The sequence below is a fragment of the Mobula birostris genome, chromosome 28 (assembly GCF_030028105.1).
Source record: "Mobula birostris isolate sMobBir1 chromosome 28, sMobBir1.hap1, whole genome shotgun sequence".
Taxonomy (NCBI): domain Eukaryota; kingdom Metazoa; phylum Chordata; class Chondrichthyes; order Myliobatiformes; family Myliobatidae; genus Mobula; species Mobula birostris.
The window spans coordinates 9,551,339-9,566,788 of record NC_092397.1 but is presented as its reverse complement, the minus strand read 5'-3'; the positions used below and the strand labels follow the sequence as shown (position 1 = coordinate 9,566,788).

The 15,450-nt window shown below is 45.9% G+C and overlaps 1 protein-coding gene across 3 annotated transcripts in view; it reads right to left on the bottom strand.

Annotated features, from left to right (window-relative positions):
• Nucleotides 1–15,450, bottom strand: part of LOC140188956 (G protein-coupled receptor 137Ba-like) — a 75,063-nt gene that overhangs the window by 23,511 nt on the left and 36,102 nt on the right. The gene's annotated exons all lie outside the window — the stretch shown is intronic.

The following is a 15,450-nucleotide window of genomic DNA, read 5'->3' as shown; positions in this document are numbered from 1 at the left end:
CTCCCGTCTCCAACCCTGCTCATCTTCTTGGACACCCTGCCTGCCCTGGATCGTTTCATCTCTAGTTGCTGACGAGACATCAACCGGCTCAAACTGAAAACCTCCCTCCTTGAACCTTACCCCCTCTGAACGCACTGCCCTCCACTCTCTATGCACCCTTCAGACACTCAGAGGCGACTGCTTTCAGTATCCCTCCTCTTACCCACCCTTTGAAGAGGACCCCAGTCCGGACCATCGGAAAACTGTCTCTGAGACCATCAACTATCTCACCAACTCTGGAGGACTCTCATCCACTGCCGTCAAACTCATGGTTCCCTTACCCCACACTGCTCACTTCTAACTCCTACCTAAAATCCACAAACATAACTGTCCAGATAGCTCCACTGATATTGCCTGCTCCTGCCCCACTGAACTCATGTCCCCCTTGGTTCAGTCCCTTCCCACCTACAATATAAATATATAGTTAGGGTGCCTAAGACTTGTGCACAGTACTGTAGTAATTTTACGCATTGCACTGTACTGCTGCCGCAAAAATAAAATCATGACATACGTGAGCAGTGATAAGCCTGATTCTGATATGGGTCTCTATCGTAGACTGAGAGTGGGAAAGGGGAATCATGGTTGGAAAAAGGGGAAAGGGAGAGGGGAGAGAGCAGGAAGCACCAGAGAGACATTCTGGAATCAAATGATCTTGCCTGGTGTGTCAGGGCTGGGTGTGTCTGCACTCGCCCCTGGCACTCTTTCTTTGCCACCTATACTCATGACGCTTCTGCTCCTCACTAACTTCCAATTCCCTGGCCTTGACTTCCTCATTTTCACCACGGATGTCCACTCTCTATGCACTTCTATCCCCCATCCGGAAGGTTCTAAAATTCTCCACTTCTTTCTCAATAAAAGAAGAATGATCTCCCCTCCACAGCACCCTCCTCCTTCTGGCAGAACTGTCCCCCACCCTCAACAATTTCTCTTCCTGCTCCTTCCACTTTCTCTAGGCTCGAGAAAGCACCCACATGGGGCCCAGCAATGCCTGCCTCATCGGTGGCTACGCAGAGCACTCAAACCTTCCCTGGTATTGCTCCCAACTCTTCCTCTGCTGCATCGACGACTGCATTGAGGCATCAATTTCATCAACTTTCTGCAACTTCCACCCTGCTCTGAAATTCACTTGCTCCATATCTGACACCTCCCTCCCATTTCTCGATCTCTGAAAATAAACTGTTCATAAGACCATAAGATATAAGAGCAGAAGGTGGCCATTCGGCCCCTTGAGTCTGCTCCGCTATTCAATCATGGGCTGATGCAATTCTTCCAGTCATCCCCATTCCTCTGCTTTCACCCCATACCCTTTGATGCCCTGGCTAATCAAGAAACTATCTATCTCTGCCTTAAATACACCCAATGACTTGGCCTCCACAGCCACACGTGGCAACAAATTCCACAGATTTACCACCCTCTGCCTAAAGTAATTTCTCTGCATCTCTGTTCTAAATGGATGCCCTTCAATCCTGAAGTTCTGCCCTCTTGTCCTAGACTCCTCTACCATGGGAAATAACTTTGCCAAATCTAATCTGTTCAGGCCTTTTAACATTCGGAATGTTTCTATGAGATCCCCCTTCATTCTCCTGAACTCCAGGGAATACAGCCCAAGAAGCTGTCAGACGTTCCTCATACGATAACCCTTTCATTCCTGGAATCATTCTCGTGAACCTTCTCTGAACCCTCTCCAATGTCAGTATATCCTTTCTAAAATAAGGAGCCCAAAACTGCACACAATACTCCAACTGTGGTCTCATGAGTGCATTGTGGAGCCTCAACATCACATCCCTGCTCTTATATTCTATTCCTCTAGAAATGAATGCCAACATTGCATTCGCCTTCTTCACCACCGAATCAACCCGGAGGTTAACCTTTAGGGTATCTTGCACAAGGACTCTCAAATCCCTTTGCATCTCTGCATTTTGAATTCTCTCCCCATCTAAATAATGGTCTGCCCGTTTATTTCTTCGACCAAAGTGCATGACCATACACTTTCCAGCATTGTATTTCACTTGCCACTTCTTTGCCCATTCCCCTAAACTATCTAAGTCTCTCTGCAGGTTCTCGGTCGGCCAACACCTTTTATAATCTGACTGCTTCCCACCGCTATCTTGACTAAACCTCTTCCCATCCTGTCCACACGGGGTTTCTGTTCCTCCACAATTGATGCTGCCCTCACCCACGTCTCTTCCAATTCCCAAACATCTGCGCTCACCACATCTTCCCGCTGCCTTACCAGTGACAGAGTTCCTCCTGTCCTCACCTATCACCCCGATGAGCCCTCTGTATTTAACACATCATTTTCTGCAGCTTCTGCCATCTCCAAAGGGATCCCAGTACCAAACACATCTTTAACCCCCCCCCGACCTTCTGCTTTACGCAGGGATCGCTTCCTCCATGATTCCCTTGTCCATTCATCCCTCCCCACAACTTACCGTGGCGAGTGCCCGAAGTGCTACACCTGCCCATTCACCTCCGTTCAAGGACCCAAGCAGTCCTTCCAGGTGAGGCAGCATTTCACCTGCGAATCTGCTGGGGCTCGTCTGATGCGGCCTCCTCTACACTGGTGAGACCCGTCGTAAATTGGGGAGGGGGGGGTGCGCTTCGTTGAGTACCTCCGCTCCATCTTGCAGCTGGCCAAACATTTTAATTACAATTCCCATTCCCGTTCTGACATGTTGGTCCATCACCTCCTCTTATGCCAAGTTGAAGCCACACCCAAGGTGAAAAAGCCACACCTTATATTCCGTGGGTGGCCTCCAACCTGATGGCATGAACAGCGATTTCTTCTTCTGCTTAAAAAATATCCCCCCCACTCTATTCCCCACTACTGGCCTCACTTCTCTTTCACTTCCAGCTGGGACCCCCCCTCCTATGGTCCACTCTCCTCTCCTATCAGATCCCTTCCCCTACCCACCTGGCTTCACCTATCAACTTCCAGCTATCTTCCTCTCCCCGCCCCCCCTTTTTTATTCTGGCATCATTTCAGTCCTGAAGGGGGAGGCGGCGGGGGGGGGGGGGGCTTGGCCTGAAATGTTGACTGTTCACTCTTTTTTTTATAGATGCTGCCTGACCTGCTGAGTTCTGGCAGCACTTTGCATGCGCTGCTTTGGATTTTCAGCATCTGCAGAATTTCTTGTTTACCACAACTAGATGTTTCATTCCCTCTAATTTTTCGACTAGCCCTGTTAAACGAGAGGAACTGGGATTCTGAAGCCAAACACGTATTGTGTGCGAGCACTGGAGACAAAATGAAGTCTAAGCCGACCACTCTCCTTTAAATTGGTCACAGAAAGGGTCACAATTACTTTCAGTCTCCTCAGAAAAACAAGTCTCCAGTCACTGAGATCTGTTTCATCGCACTGGCTTGGCCAAGTGAATGGAAACTCTTGTCCTATGGTGATACAATTCCTCCACTTTCTGCGTGCTGCCAGCTCTGTGCAACAAACAGCCATTTTCCACAGAATGACAGCTATGAAAGGTCACATCAGGGAAGAACTGAGCGCGAGGCAGATTAAAACTTAGGGGAGAAGGGAAAAGATAGAACAGCATGAAAAACACTCCACTTCAACCCCCTGCCTGAAGTGACTTCATTAATGCTGCAAGACTCTTTCGGGAGGCTGGAGTGGGGTTGTGGGTCAGACCCAATTTATTGTTTTTTATGTCTCAACCAGGCCGAGTGTTCTGAGATTCTCTCCACAGCATCAAGGAGCTGCGGCTGATCTCACTTCTTGCTGCCCCCCTTCAACTTCAACCCCTCAGATCTTCTCCATGTTACGGAAACTGCGACTGGGCCAGCTTTAACCCTGTACAGAACCCCAAAACACTCTTCCACCACTTCTATCTCCAGTTTGCCACTCAGCACATTGTAATCCAGAACCCGATAGCATTTCTTTAGTGATCAAGGAAGCTTTACCTTATAGAGTAACACACTGAAAATGCAGGAGGAACACAGCATTTAAGGAAGGGAATAAAGAGTCGACATTTTAGGCCGAGAACCTTTCATGTTGAAGACTCCTAGCCCAAAATGTCGGCTCTTTATTCTTTTGCACAGATGCTGCCTGACCTGCTGAATGAAAAAAAAATTTATTTAGTAATACAGTGTAGAGTTGGACCTTCCAACTCTTTGAGCCAGCAAACCCTAACAAAGCCAAGTAACCCTAACCTAACCACAGGACAACTTACAGTGACCAATTAATCTACCCGGTGCGTCTTTGGACTGTGGGAGGAAACTGGAGCACCCGGGGAAAAACCACGCATTCCACAGGGAGGACATACTGACTCCTTACAGAGTGGTGCCACAATTGAACTCCAGACTGTCCCTGAGCTGTAACAAGTTCCTATATAGTCATAGTCATACTTTATTGATCCCGGGGGAAATTGGTTTTCGTTACAGTTGCACCATAAATAATAAATAGTAATAGAACCATAAATAGTTAAATAGTAATATGTAAATTATGCCTGTAAATTATGAAATAAGTCCAGGACCAGCCTATCGGCTTAGGGTGCCTGACCCTCCAAGGGAGGAGTTGTAAAGTTTGATGGCCACAGGCAGGAATGACTTCCTATGACACTCTGTGTGGCATCTCGGTGGAATGAGTCTCTGGCTAAATGTACTCCTGTGCCCACCCAGTACATTATGTAGTGGATGGGAGACATTGACCAAGGTGGCATGCAACTTGGACAGCATCCTCTTTTCAGACACCACCGTCAGAGAGTCCAGTTCCATCCCCACAACATCACTGGCCTTACGAATGAGCTTGTTGATTCTGTTGGTGTCTGCTGCCCTCAGCCTGCTGCCCCAGCACACAACAGCAAACATGATAGCACCGGCCACCACAGACTTGTAGAACATCCTCAGCATCGTCTGGCAGATGTTAAAGGACCTCAGTCTCCTCAGGAAATAGAGACGGCTCTGACCCTTCTTGTATAACCATATAACAATTACAACACAGAAACAGGCCATCTCGGCCCTTCTAGTCCGTGCCGATCTCTTACCCTATCCTAGTCCCACCGACCTGCACTCAGCCCATAACCCTCCATTCCTTTCTTGTCCATATATCTATCCACTTTAACTTTAAACGACAACATCGAACCTGCCTCAACCACTTCTGCTGGAAGCTCGTTCCACACAGCTACCACTCTCTGAGTAAAGAAGTTCCCCCTCATGTTACCTCTAAACTTTTTTCCTTTAACTCTCAACCCATGTTCTCTTGTTTGAATCTTCCCCACTCTCAATGGAAAAAGTCTGACCACGTCAACTCTATCAATCCCCCTCATAATTTTAAACACCTCTATCAAGTTCCCCCTCAACCTTTTACGCTCCAAAGAATAAAGACCTAACTTGTTCAACCTTTCTCTGTAACTTAAGAGATGAAACCCAGGCAACATTTTAGTAAATCTCCTCTGTACTCTCTCAATTTTATTGACATCCTTCCTATAATTCGGTGACCAGAACTGTACACAATATTCCAAATTTGGCCTTACCAATGCCTTATACAATTTCAACATTACATCCCAACGCCTGAACTCAATGCTCTGATTAATAAAGGCCAGCATACCAAAAGCTTTCTTCATCACCCTATCCACATGAGATTCCACCTTCAGGGAACTATGCACCATTATTCCTAGATCCCTCTGTTCTACAGCATACTTCAATGCCCTACCATTTACCTGTAGCACCCATTCTCCCAGCATTTTCTGTGTTGCTCTGGATTTCCAGCATCTGCAGAAACTCGTGTTTACTACATTGTGTATTTTCTGCTGATGTTGCCAGCTGCCCTACCAGTGGGAATTAGCACACAGAGAGGAAACCTATAATCTAAGGTCCCCATGCCAGTGTGACTAAAATCACTCTCTGATTTCCCCCCTTAAATATCCACCTGGGATCCCACTCCCACCCTTGGATCTCGACCGTCAAAACTCAAGCATGTTTCAGAAATGGAATCACACCTCTCTGCTGGAGTTTTCAGCATCTCTGTCCAAGTAGAACTTATTTTCAGTTTCCCTGCTTTTTGTTCTCCCATAACAGCCAAAGTACCGCTCTCCACTTCCTTTTCAATAAAAAGAATTCTTTACTGCGGATGAGAGGAGGTGAGTACGGCATGCTGATCCTAACCTTTGCAGCCAATGCAGCAAGGCATTGGGCCAGGAGTCCCTACAAAGGACTGTGAGAATGGCCAAGAGTGTTCTCCCTACCAGCTATCGGGGACTTTTATCAGGAGCACTGCGTACGCAGGGCCCTTAGTATTATCAAGAATCCCACCCATCCATTCAGCATCCTCTTTGACTTTCTACTGCAGGCAGGAGACGCCAATGCATAAAGACAAGAACATTCAGGATGAGAAACAGTTCCTTCCCTCAGGCCATTAGGCCGCATCACATTCAAAAGGTCACCTGTTCTGTACCTTAAAATATTTAATTTATGCACTTTATTTTGTTTACTTATCTGTAATTCATGTGGGCACGTGGCCAAGTGGTTAAGGCGTTCGACTAGTGATCTGAAGGTCGCTAGTTCGAGCCCCAGCCGAGGCAGCATGTTGTGTCCTTGAGCAAGGCACTTAACCACACAGTGCTCTGCGACGACACCGGTGCCAAGCTGTATGGGTCCTAATGCCCTTCCCTTGGACAACATCGATGTCGTGGAGAGGGGAGACTTGCAGCATGGGCAACTGCCAGTCTTCCATACAACCTTGCCCAGGCCTGCGCCCTGGAGAGTGAAGACTTTCCAGGCACAGATCCATGGTCTCGCAAGACTAACGGATGCCTTTACTTAATTCATTTGCAGATTCAATTCTTACTTTTCTAAGTTATTGTGTGTTTATATGTACTACTGTGCTTTACACCCTGGTCCAGAGAAACGTTGCCTCGTTTGATGGTATACATGTATATTGTTAAATGACAATAAACTTGACTTGACTTTTTAATGCTACAGACCAATAGCATAAAGCAAGGGGTCTGTGGACCCCAGGGTGGGCACCTGTGCTTTAGAGGATCACATAAATTTGCAGCACAGGTGGTCACCTAGCCCGAGGTGTGGAAAAAAACGACTTCCAGCCTAATCCTGCTTCTGAGGTTATGGCACACTAAATACTCAGCCAGATTACTTTTTAAAATCCGATGAAGGTTTCTGCCTCAACTTTACATTCTAACTGCGAATTCCCCTTTGGGTGGAAACATTTTTCTTCCTCCTCGTTACTGATTTCTTGTAAAAGAAACACACCCTTCCTGACTGCTTCATTTATTACCCTGCTGATAGAGCATTGATCGTGTGAATAGCCAGAGGCTTTTCTCCCAGGGCTGGAATGGCTAATACGAGGGGTGTAGTTTCAAGGTGCTTGGAAATAGGTACTGAACGGATGCCAGGGGTAAGTTTTTCACACAGAGAGTGGTGAGTGCGTGGAATGCACTGCCGGTGATGGTGCTGCAGGCGGATACAATAGGGTCTTTTAAGAGACTCCTAGATAGTTACATGGAGCTTAGAAAAAATAGAGGGCTATGCGGTTGGGAAATTCTAGGCAGTCTCTAGACTAGGTTACATGGATGGCACAACATTGCAGGCCGAAGATTTCTATGTTCTATTATACCACTCGATTAAGTCTATCATATCTAATGCTCGGGTCCAGTGCTACATCCATACACATATATTCTGTTTCTTGGCACATTAAGTAAGCCGCATCTCTTTTTAACTGCCCTCGACTACTACCTTCAGTATGTCTCTGTCGCTTACTGTGTGTTTTTTTTTGCTGTTCTCCCGAAGTGCACAACCTCACATTTCTCTTGACTGAATGAGGTTTATGACATCTTTTAGTTATGCTGTTAAAAAGAGGTAGAGTGAAGATAACTTCAACTTCAGAGGGAGGCATTTTTGCCCTGGGGGGGGTGGAGCTGCTTGACCTCAAAGTACTAGATCATACACACAAAATGCTGGAGGAACTCAGCAGGTCAGGCTGAAATGAATAAAGACAACATTTTGGGCCAAGACCCTTCTCCAGGACAGAAGTGGAAGGGGAAGACACTAGAATATAAAGGTAGGGGGGGTGGAGGGTGGAGGCGAAGGACCTTCAAGAGGATCACAACCTTGTTGTAGGGTTTGGAGGCTTGCATCTCCCAACGACCCAGAGAGCTATGTTAGCAGCAGTCCAGGCTTTATGCTTTGGCTGTTGGTAGAGTCACCTATCCCAAACAGTTCAAAGGGCAGCAGCCAGACCAAGTGTGGCCCACTAGTCCTCCAGATTCGGGGGTTCAGCTCAGGGCTAACAACCCTGACTGGTCAAACAAAACTGCTATGGAAACCAGCAATGAAGAATCCTACATCTGAGTGCGACGGTATTCCTGAGACTCCATCCAGGACTTGCATGACTAATGGTAGTGGAAACCGAGAGGAAGCTGCTGACATGATAAAGGAAGCCCTGAACAAGGCCAGAGATGGAGGGCCTTCATTGCCTACCTGAACACCAGCAGCATAATGGACAGTATGTAAGCAAATAAAAGGAAGGAGGTGATGGATGAAACCAGGTGGGTGGGAAAGGCTGGAGAGGAACCATAGGAGAAAGGGAAAGAAGAGGGGACATTGGAGTGATTGACAGGTAAGAAGAGGTAAAAAGGCCAGAGTGGGGAATAGAAGAGGGAAGGGGGGGAAGGAAAAAATATTTCTTTACTGGAAGGAGAAATCGATATTAATGGCAAAAGGTTGGATGCTATCCAGATGGAAGATAAGGTGTTGCTCCTCCACCCTGAGGGTGGCCTCATCTTGGTACACGAGGAGTGAGAATGAGAATTAAAATGTCTGATTACCCAGAAGATCTGCTTTTGGCGGATGTAGCAGAGATGCTCGATGAAGCGGTCCCCCAATTTAGAAAGTACTAAAGCTGTAACAGCAGCTAAGCTTCTTCAGAGGTAAAGGCACCGAGCACTCTGCAGTTAAACACAAAATAATCTGCAGATGCTGGGATCAAAGCAACACTTACAGTACGCTGGAGGAACTCAGCAGGTCGGGCAACATCCATGGAAACTGTTTCCACTGATGCTGCCCGACCTGCTGAGTTCCTCCAGCGTACTGTAAGTGTTACTCTGCAGTTAAAGACAGTTATGCAGAGATCTGACATGATAGCTTGAAGGAATTTGGCAATGGGAGCTCAATATTGCTGAGTGCAGACTTTAGGAACCAGGGGAAAGACTAAAGGTATTGAGTGTAGAATTACAAATGGGATGATGGATGAAAAGGCGGAAATGTAGACACAAGAAACAGAAGCCAGAATAGGCTATTTTGCCTTTTGAGGCTGCTCCATCATTCATAGAAACATAGAAAACCTACAGCACAATAACAGGTTCTTTGGCCCACAATGCTGTGTCGAACATGTCCTTACTTTAGAAATCACAAGGCTTACCCATAGCCCTCTAATTTTCTGAGCTCCATGTACCTATCCAGGAGTCTCTTAAAAAACCCTATCATATTCGCCTCCACCACCGTTACCAGCAGCCCATTCCACGCACTAACTACTCTGCATAAAAAACTTGCCCCTGACATCTCCTCTGCACCTACTTCCGAGCACCTTGAAACTGTGCCCTCTCGCGTTAGCCATTTCAGCCCTGGGAAAAAGCCTCTGACTATCCACACAATTATGATTGTGACTGATTCTCTATCTCAACACTATTGTAGGAGCCAAGCACCTGTCTTCTGTCTCCATTGCATTTTGGATTGTGCGTTTATTATGGTAACTAGTCACGTCGATGGGGATGTGGATATAAGTTACGGATTCATGCTTCTCTGCTTAACTGTGGAGCTGGGGACTGTTGGGTGTCATATCTTTAGTTGACCACTTAGTTTAATCGCTTCAAGATTGTATGATTTGCTAGTTGCTAATAAAGGATTTTGGGACATCATTATTGGATTGATTTGGGGGGGGTGCGGGGGAGAGAGATGTCATACAAGATAACTCCCCGTGTGGTCACCACTAAGGGCATTTTGTTAGAACAGCTGCTGCAACCATGTTTCTGTATTCTGTCCAATCTGCTAGATGCCTTTGGAGCCTACATAGTTGACAGACAAAGTCTTGTAATCACACATTTGGAGAAATCCTATGGGGTCCCATGAGAAGAATGAAAGATAACAGGGCAACAAATAGTCTTTTTAATTACTCTGAAATGTAGAGATGATAAGTGCCATATTCCGTGGCAAGGTGGAGATACATTCTACCCAAGGAGGTGTAAGGTAATTCTTCCCTCCTCCAGCCTGCAGGTCACTCTTGGGCAAGGTGTAATACCCACTCAGCCCCCCCCACTGATCACGGTCACACGAAGCCATGGGAAGGTCATACGAGTCACAAGTCCTGGTTATGGGACCACTGACACCAGGCAGACAACCTCTGAAGAGTATTGATAACGGCTGGGGCTCACCCGTCTTGGAAGGACACTGCCCAGGAAAAGGCGATGGCAAACCACTGCGGTCGTAAGAAAAAGACTGCCAAGAACAATCATGGTCATGGAAAGTCCACGATCACCCACGTCATACGACACGGCACAGAATGAACGAACAAAGACCCAAAGGTTGAGGGGACAGCCAGACACTTTTTCCCAGGGTAGAAATGGCTGATATGTGAAGGCATAATTTTAAGGTGATTCAAGGAAAGTATGGGGGGGCGGGGGGGAAGGGACGTCAGAGGCGAGTGTTTTTTTAAAACACAAAGAGAGTGGTATGTGTGTGGAATGTGCTGCCGGGGTGGTAGTAGAGGCAGATACATTAGGGACATTTAAGAGACTCTTAGATAGGCACATGGATGAAAGAAAAATGGAGGGCTGTGTGGGAGGGAAGGGTTAGGTAGTCCTTAAGAATAGATTACAAGGTCGACCCAACATTGTAGGCTGAAGGACTGTATTGTGCTTTATTGTTCCGAGTTCTATGCAATTAACTGCAAACAGAAAATGTGAAGAACATATATAGGAGATAAATTAGGCATTCAGAAGAACTTTTCTCAGCAAGCAGAAGGGGGCCAGTTTTGGCCTAGTGAAAAGGTTGATTTATGAGAGAGACCTTCGGAGGAAAATCAGAATTCAGGAAGGTTTAGTCAAACGTAAATAAGGACGAAGATGGACCAGGTTTAAGAGAAATCGCTGGAGAAATCGTTCTCTCTTCTCCCATCAGGCAGAAGCCATAAAGCATGTGCCACCAGGCTTAAGAATAGCTTCTCTCCCCTGTTACCGTAATGGATCTCTTGTATGATAAGATGGACGCTTGGCCTCACAACCTACCTTCTTATGACCTTGCACTTTATCGTTTACTCGCACTGAAGCTTTTACACTTTATTCTGCAACGTTATTGTTTTACCTTGCTCTACCTCAATGCACTGTGATGTGACCTGTACGAACAATAACAGACCGTAAGATGTAGGAGCAGAATGAAGCTATTTGGCCCATTGAGTCTGCTCTGTCATTTCATCAAAGCTGATCCATTTTCCCTCTCAGCCCCAATCTCCTGCCTTCCCCCCCTCCCTGTATCCCTTCCTTTCCCGACTAATCAAGAATCTATCAACCTCTCCCTTAAATAGACCCAGTGACGGCCTCCACAGCTGCCTGTGGCGACGATTTCCACAGATTCACTACTCTCTGGCTAAAGAAATTCCTCATCACCGTTCTAAGAGGACGTCCCTCTATTCTCAGGCTGTGTCCTCTGGTCTTAGACTCTCCTACCATAGGAAACATCCTCTCCACGTCCACTCTATTGAGGCTTTACAACATTCGGTGGGTTTCAATGTGGTCACCCCTTATTCTTCTGAATTCCAGTGAGTAGAGGCCCTGAGCCATCAAACAACAAACCTTTCAATCCCGGAATCATTCTCGTGAACCTCCTTTCAAACCCTCTCCAATGTCAGCACATCTTTTCTCAGATCAGTGGGCCAAAACTGATCAGAATACTCCAAGTGAGGCCTCACCAGTGCCTTATAAAGCCTCAACATTATATCCTTGCTTTTCACTGTATCTTGGTATGCAACAATGATAAACCCAATATCAATTTTACTAACCCATGATGTGACTAAGAAAAGTGGGCGAGAATTTACCTGTTCAGATCAGTTTGAGTAGAGACTGGAATTCAAAACAGATTAAAATTTTAAAATCAATTAAGAAAAACGGGCTGGATTCTGAAATATTCCCAAACCCTGCCAACTGACACTTTGAAATTTAATTCGCTATATAATGAGAAACAGATCTTGGGGTCGGGGGGGGGGTGAATTCTGCCTTGGATGCAGCTTCTCTCACTTAGCTGCTGCCATGCATAAAGAATGCTCTCTGTGTCCCAACACTTGCTCGCTGGTTGTGGCCTGCCAGCTCCTGGGAGGCTTTTCTGAAGGGAAGAATGTCGGGAGTTGGCATTATGCTGCACCCTGGCTGGGACTAGGTTTGGTCGGGGGCTTCTGGCAGCCAGGAAGTCCTGGAGCGTGAACTAATGACTGCTGAGGTGGGAAAGAGAGGTTAGAGTGGAGAAGGAGAACGAATGAATGAAGGAAGGGATGCAGATGGGAAGGAAGGAGGAGGAAAGAAATTGGGAAAAGTGAGGAAGTGATGTGGGCAAGATCACATACAAGCAGAAACATTAATAATATCCTAGTATTAACAGTTACTTGATTGAAAACTTGTATTAGTATTTTTTTTTAAGTGTTTCCCAGTCCCTTTCCTGCTTCCGACAAAATCTGCATGTTTTCAGAGTTCTCACATGGTAAATTGAATCCTAAAAAGATCTCCAACATTTGAAAAGGTGAAAGGATTTCTTTATTGAGACACAGCATGGGATTCGCCCTTCCAGCCATATTGGAATTGGCCCCTCCATATGCCTTCGAGCTCAGCAACCCCCTGATTTAATCCTAGCCTAATCATGGGACAACTTACAATGACCAATGGGAATGTCTTTGGACTGTGGGAGGAAACCAGAGCACCCGGAGGAAACCCACGCGGTCCAGGGAGAGAACATACAAACTCCTTACAGGCAGCGGTGGGAAATCAACCCGGGTTGCTGGTAGTGTAATTACAGGTAGTTGAATTATTGAAATTTAGAATGTCAAATTGTAGCCATGGAGATCACCAGGGAGAGGATTAGAGTACTCTTTTGTAATCCAATGCAAGGTGGAGCCATGAGAGAACTGGAATCAAGTTTGTTATCACCGATATATGTCATGAAATAAAGAAATATCATAGAAGTTACGAAAAACTATACATAAACAAAGACCGACAAACAGCCAAATCTGGTTTATGACCCTGCTGGTGAACCCCAGTGACTTCTGGCTGGTGGCCAATGAAACTAGGACAACAACTAAACACTCTGTTAAACATACTTCTGTGGGTAAATGATCATTGCAAGTAGTAGTCTATAGCCTCCCTTTGGACTTTGAGACAATTTGACATGGCAGAACTGAGGCGAAGCAACCAGCCTGTCGCTGAGAGCCAGGAAGACCCGGGGTTCGATTGATTTAAGCGCCCTGCCAAATCCGAAAGTCTGGAACAGGCCAAATCGAGGCAGCGGGGTCCAGGCCCCACAGCGTATCGAAGCGACTGAACCCTAAATCTGGCCAACGATTTAACTATCAGGCTGAATCAGGAAGGCTGGGTACAGGGCGAATTGAGGCAGGAGAGTCCAGGCTCCAGAGCATATTGAAGCGACTGAACCCGGTGTTTGGACGAAAACTTAGTTGCTGGGACAGGTTGAAGAGGTCTGGGTGTCAGGGCCCAAGGTGAGGGATGGGCTGGTTCAGCTCGCTGCTCGGCTCTGTGCTGAACTAGGGTCTGGACTCTTTGTGGACTTCAGTTCAGAACACTATTTGCTTGAGCTTATTGTTTGCCTGATTTTTTTTTTCCTCCCTCTGCACATTGGGTGCTTGGTCTTTTTTTTAAAAAATGGGTGCTTTTGGATTTCTTTGTTTCGTGGCTGCCTGTTAGGAGACGAATCTCAAAGTTGTATACTTTGATAACAAATCAGGTTTATTATCACAGACATATGCCTTGAAATTTGTTGTTTTGTGGCAGTAGTACAGTGCAATACATTTAAACAAATCCATTTTACAATAAGAAACAAGAATAAATAAAATAGTGCATAAAGAGAGTAAAAATACTGAGGTAGTGTTCAAGGACCATTCAGAAATCTGATGGCAGAGGGGAAGAAGCTGGTCCAAAAACACTGAGATTGTGCCTTCAGGCTCCTGTACTTCCTCTGATGGGAATAATGAGAACAGAGCAGCTTAGCTTTGGGTCCTGACTTTGAAAGGCTGTATAAGTGTATTTGCAAATACCAATATTGAGCAAATTTAGTAAAGTACAACCCATGGAGGAGATGCACACTCAGAAAATGCTCCATCTCTTGATTTTCTTGATTTTGTGACCCCAGACAAAAATGAACAATGTTCAGTCCTTTTGCATTTTGTGCTCATGTAGTTATTTTCCCCCTTATATAAATTCAGTAAAAGTGAGTTTTTATTCCACATCTCCAATATCTTGGTAGTGAACTTCATAAGGGGAGGTGGCTGTTACAACAGCCATTACAGTACAGAACGAGAGGGAAGAGAAGGATGAGAGGAGCTCTTATAGAAACACATAAAACTCATTCCACCGAGATGCAGCACAGAGCGTCATAGGAAGTCATTCCTGCCTGGGGCTATCAAACTTTACAACTCCTCCCTTGGAGGGTCAGACACCCTGAACCAATAGGCTGGTCCTGGACTTATTTCCTGGCATAATTTACATATTAGTATTTAACTACTTATGGTTTTATTATTACTATTTAATTATTTATGGTGCAACTGTAACGAAAACCAATTTCCCCCAGGATCAATAAAGTATGACTATGACTACTAAAATTATGAAAGGGAGAAATAAGATACACGCAGGAAAGTTGTTTCCACTGGTAGGTGAGACTAGAACTAGGGGACATAGCCTCAAGATTCGGGGGAGTAGATTTAGGACAGAGATGAGGAGGAACTGCTTTTCCCAGAGGGTTGTGAATCTGTGGAATTCTCTGCCCAATGAAGCAGTGGAGGCTACCTCAGTAAATATATTTAAGACAACGTTGGATAGATTTTTGCACAGTAGGGGAATTGAAGTTTATGGGGAAAAGGCAGGTAGGTGGAGATGAGTCCATGGCCAGATCAGCCATGATCTTACTGAATGGTGGAGCAGGCTCGACGGGCCAGATGGCCGACTCCTGCTCCTATTTCTTATGTACAAGAGGGATACCACTGTACAGGGACCTGCAGAACAAAGATGCTTCTAACGCCTTGTTCTCATTACTACCATCAGGAAGGAGGTATGGGAGCCTGACAGCACACACTCAATGATTCAGGAACAGCTTCTTCCCCTCTGCCATCCGATTTGTGAATGGACATTGAACCCATAAACACTACCTCACTACTTTTTTATTTCTATTTTTGCACT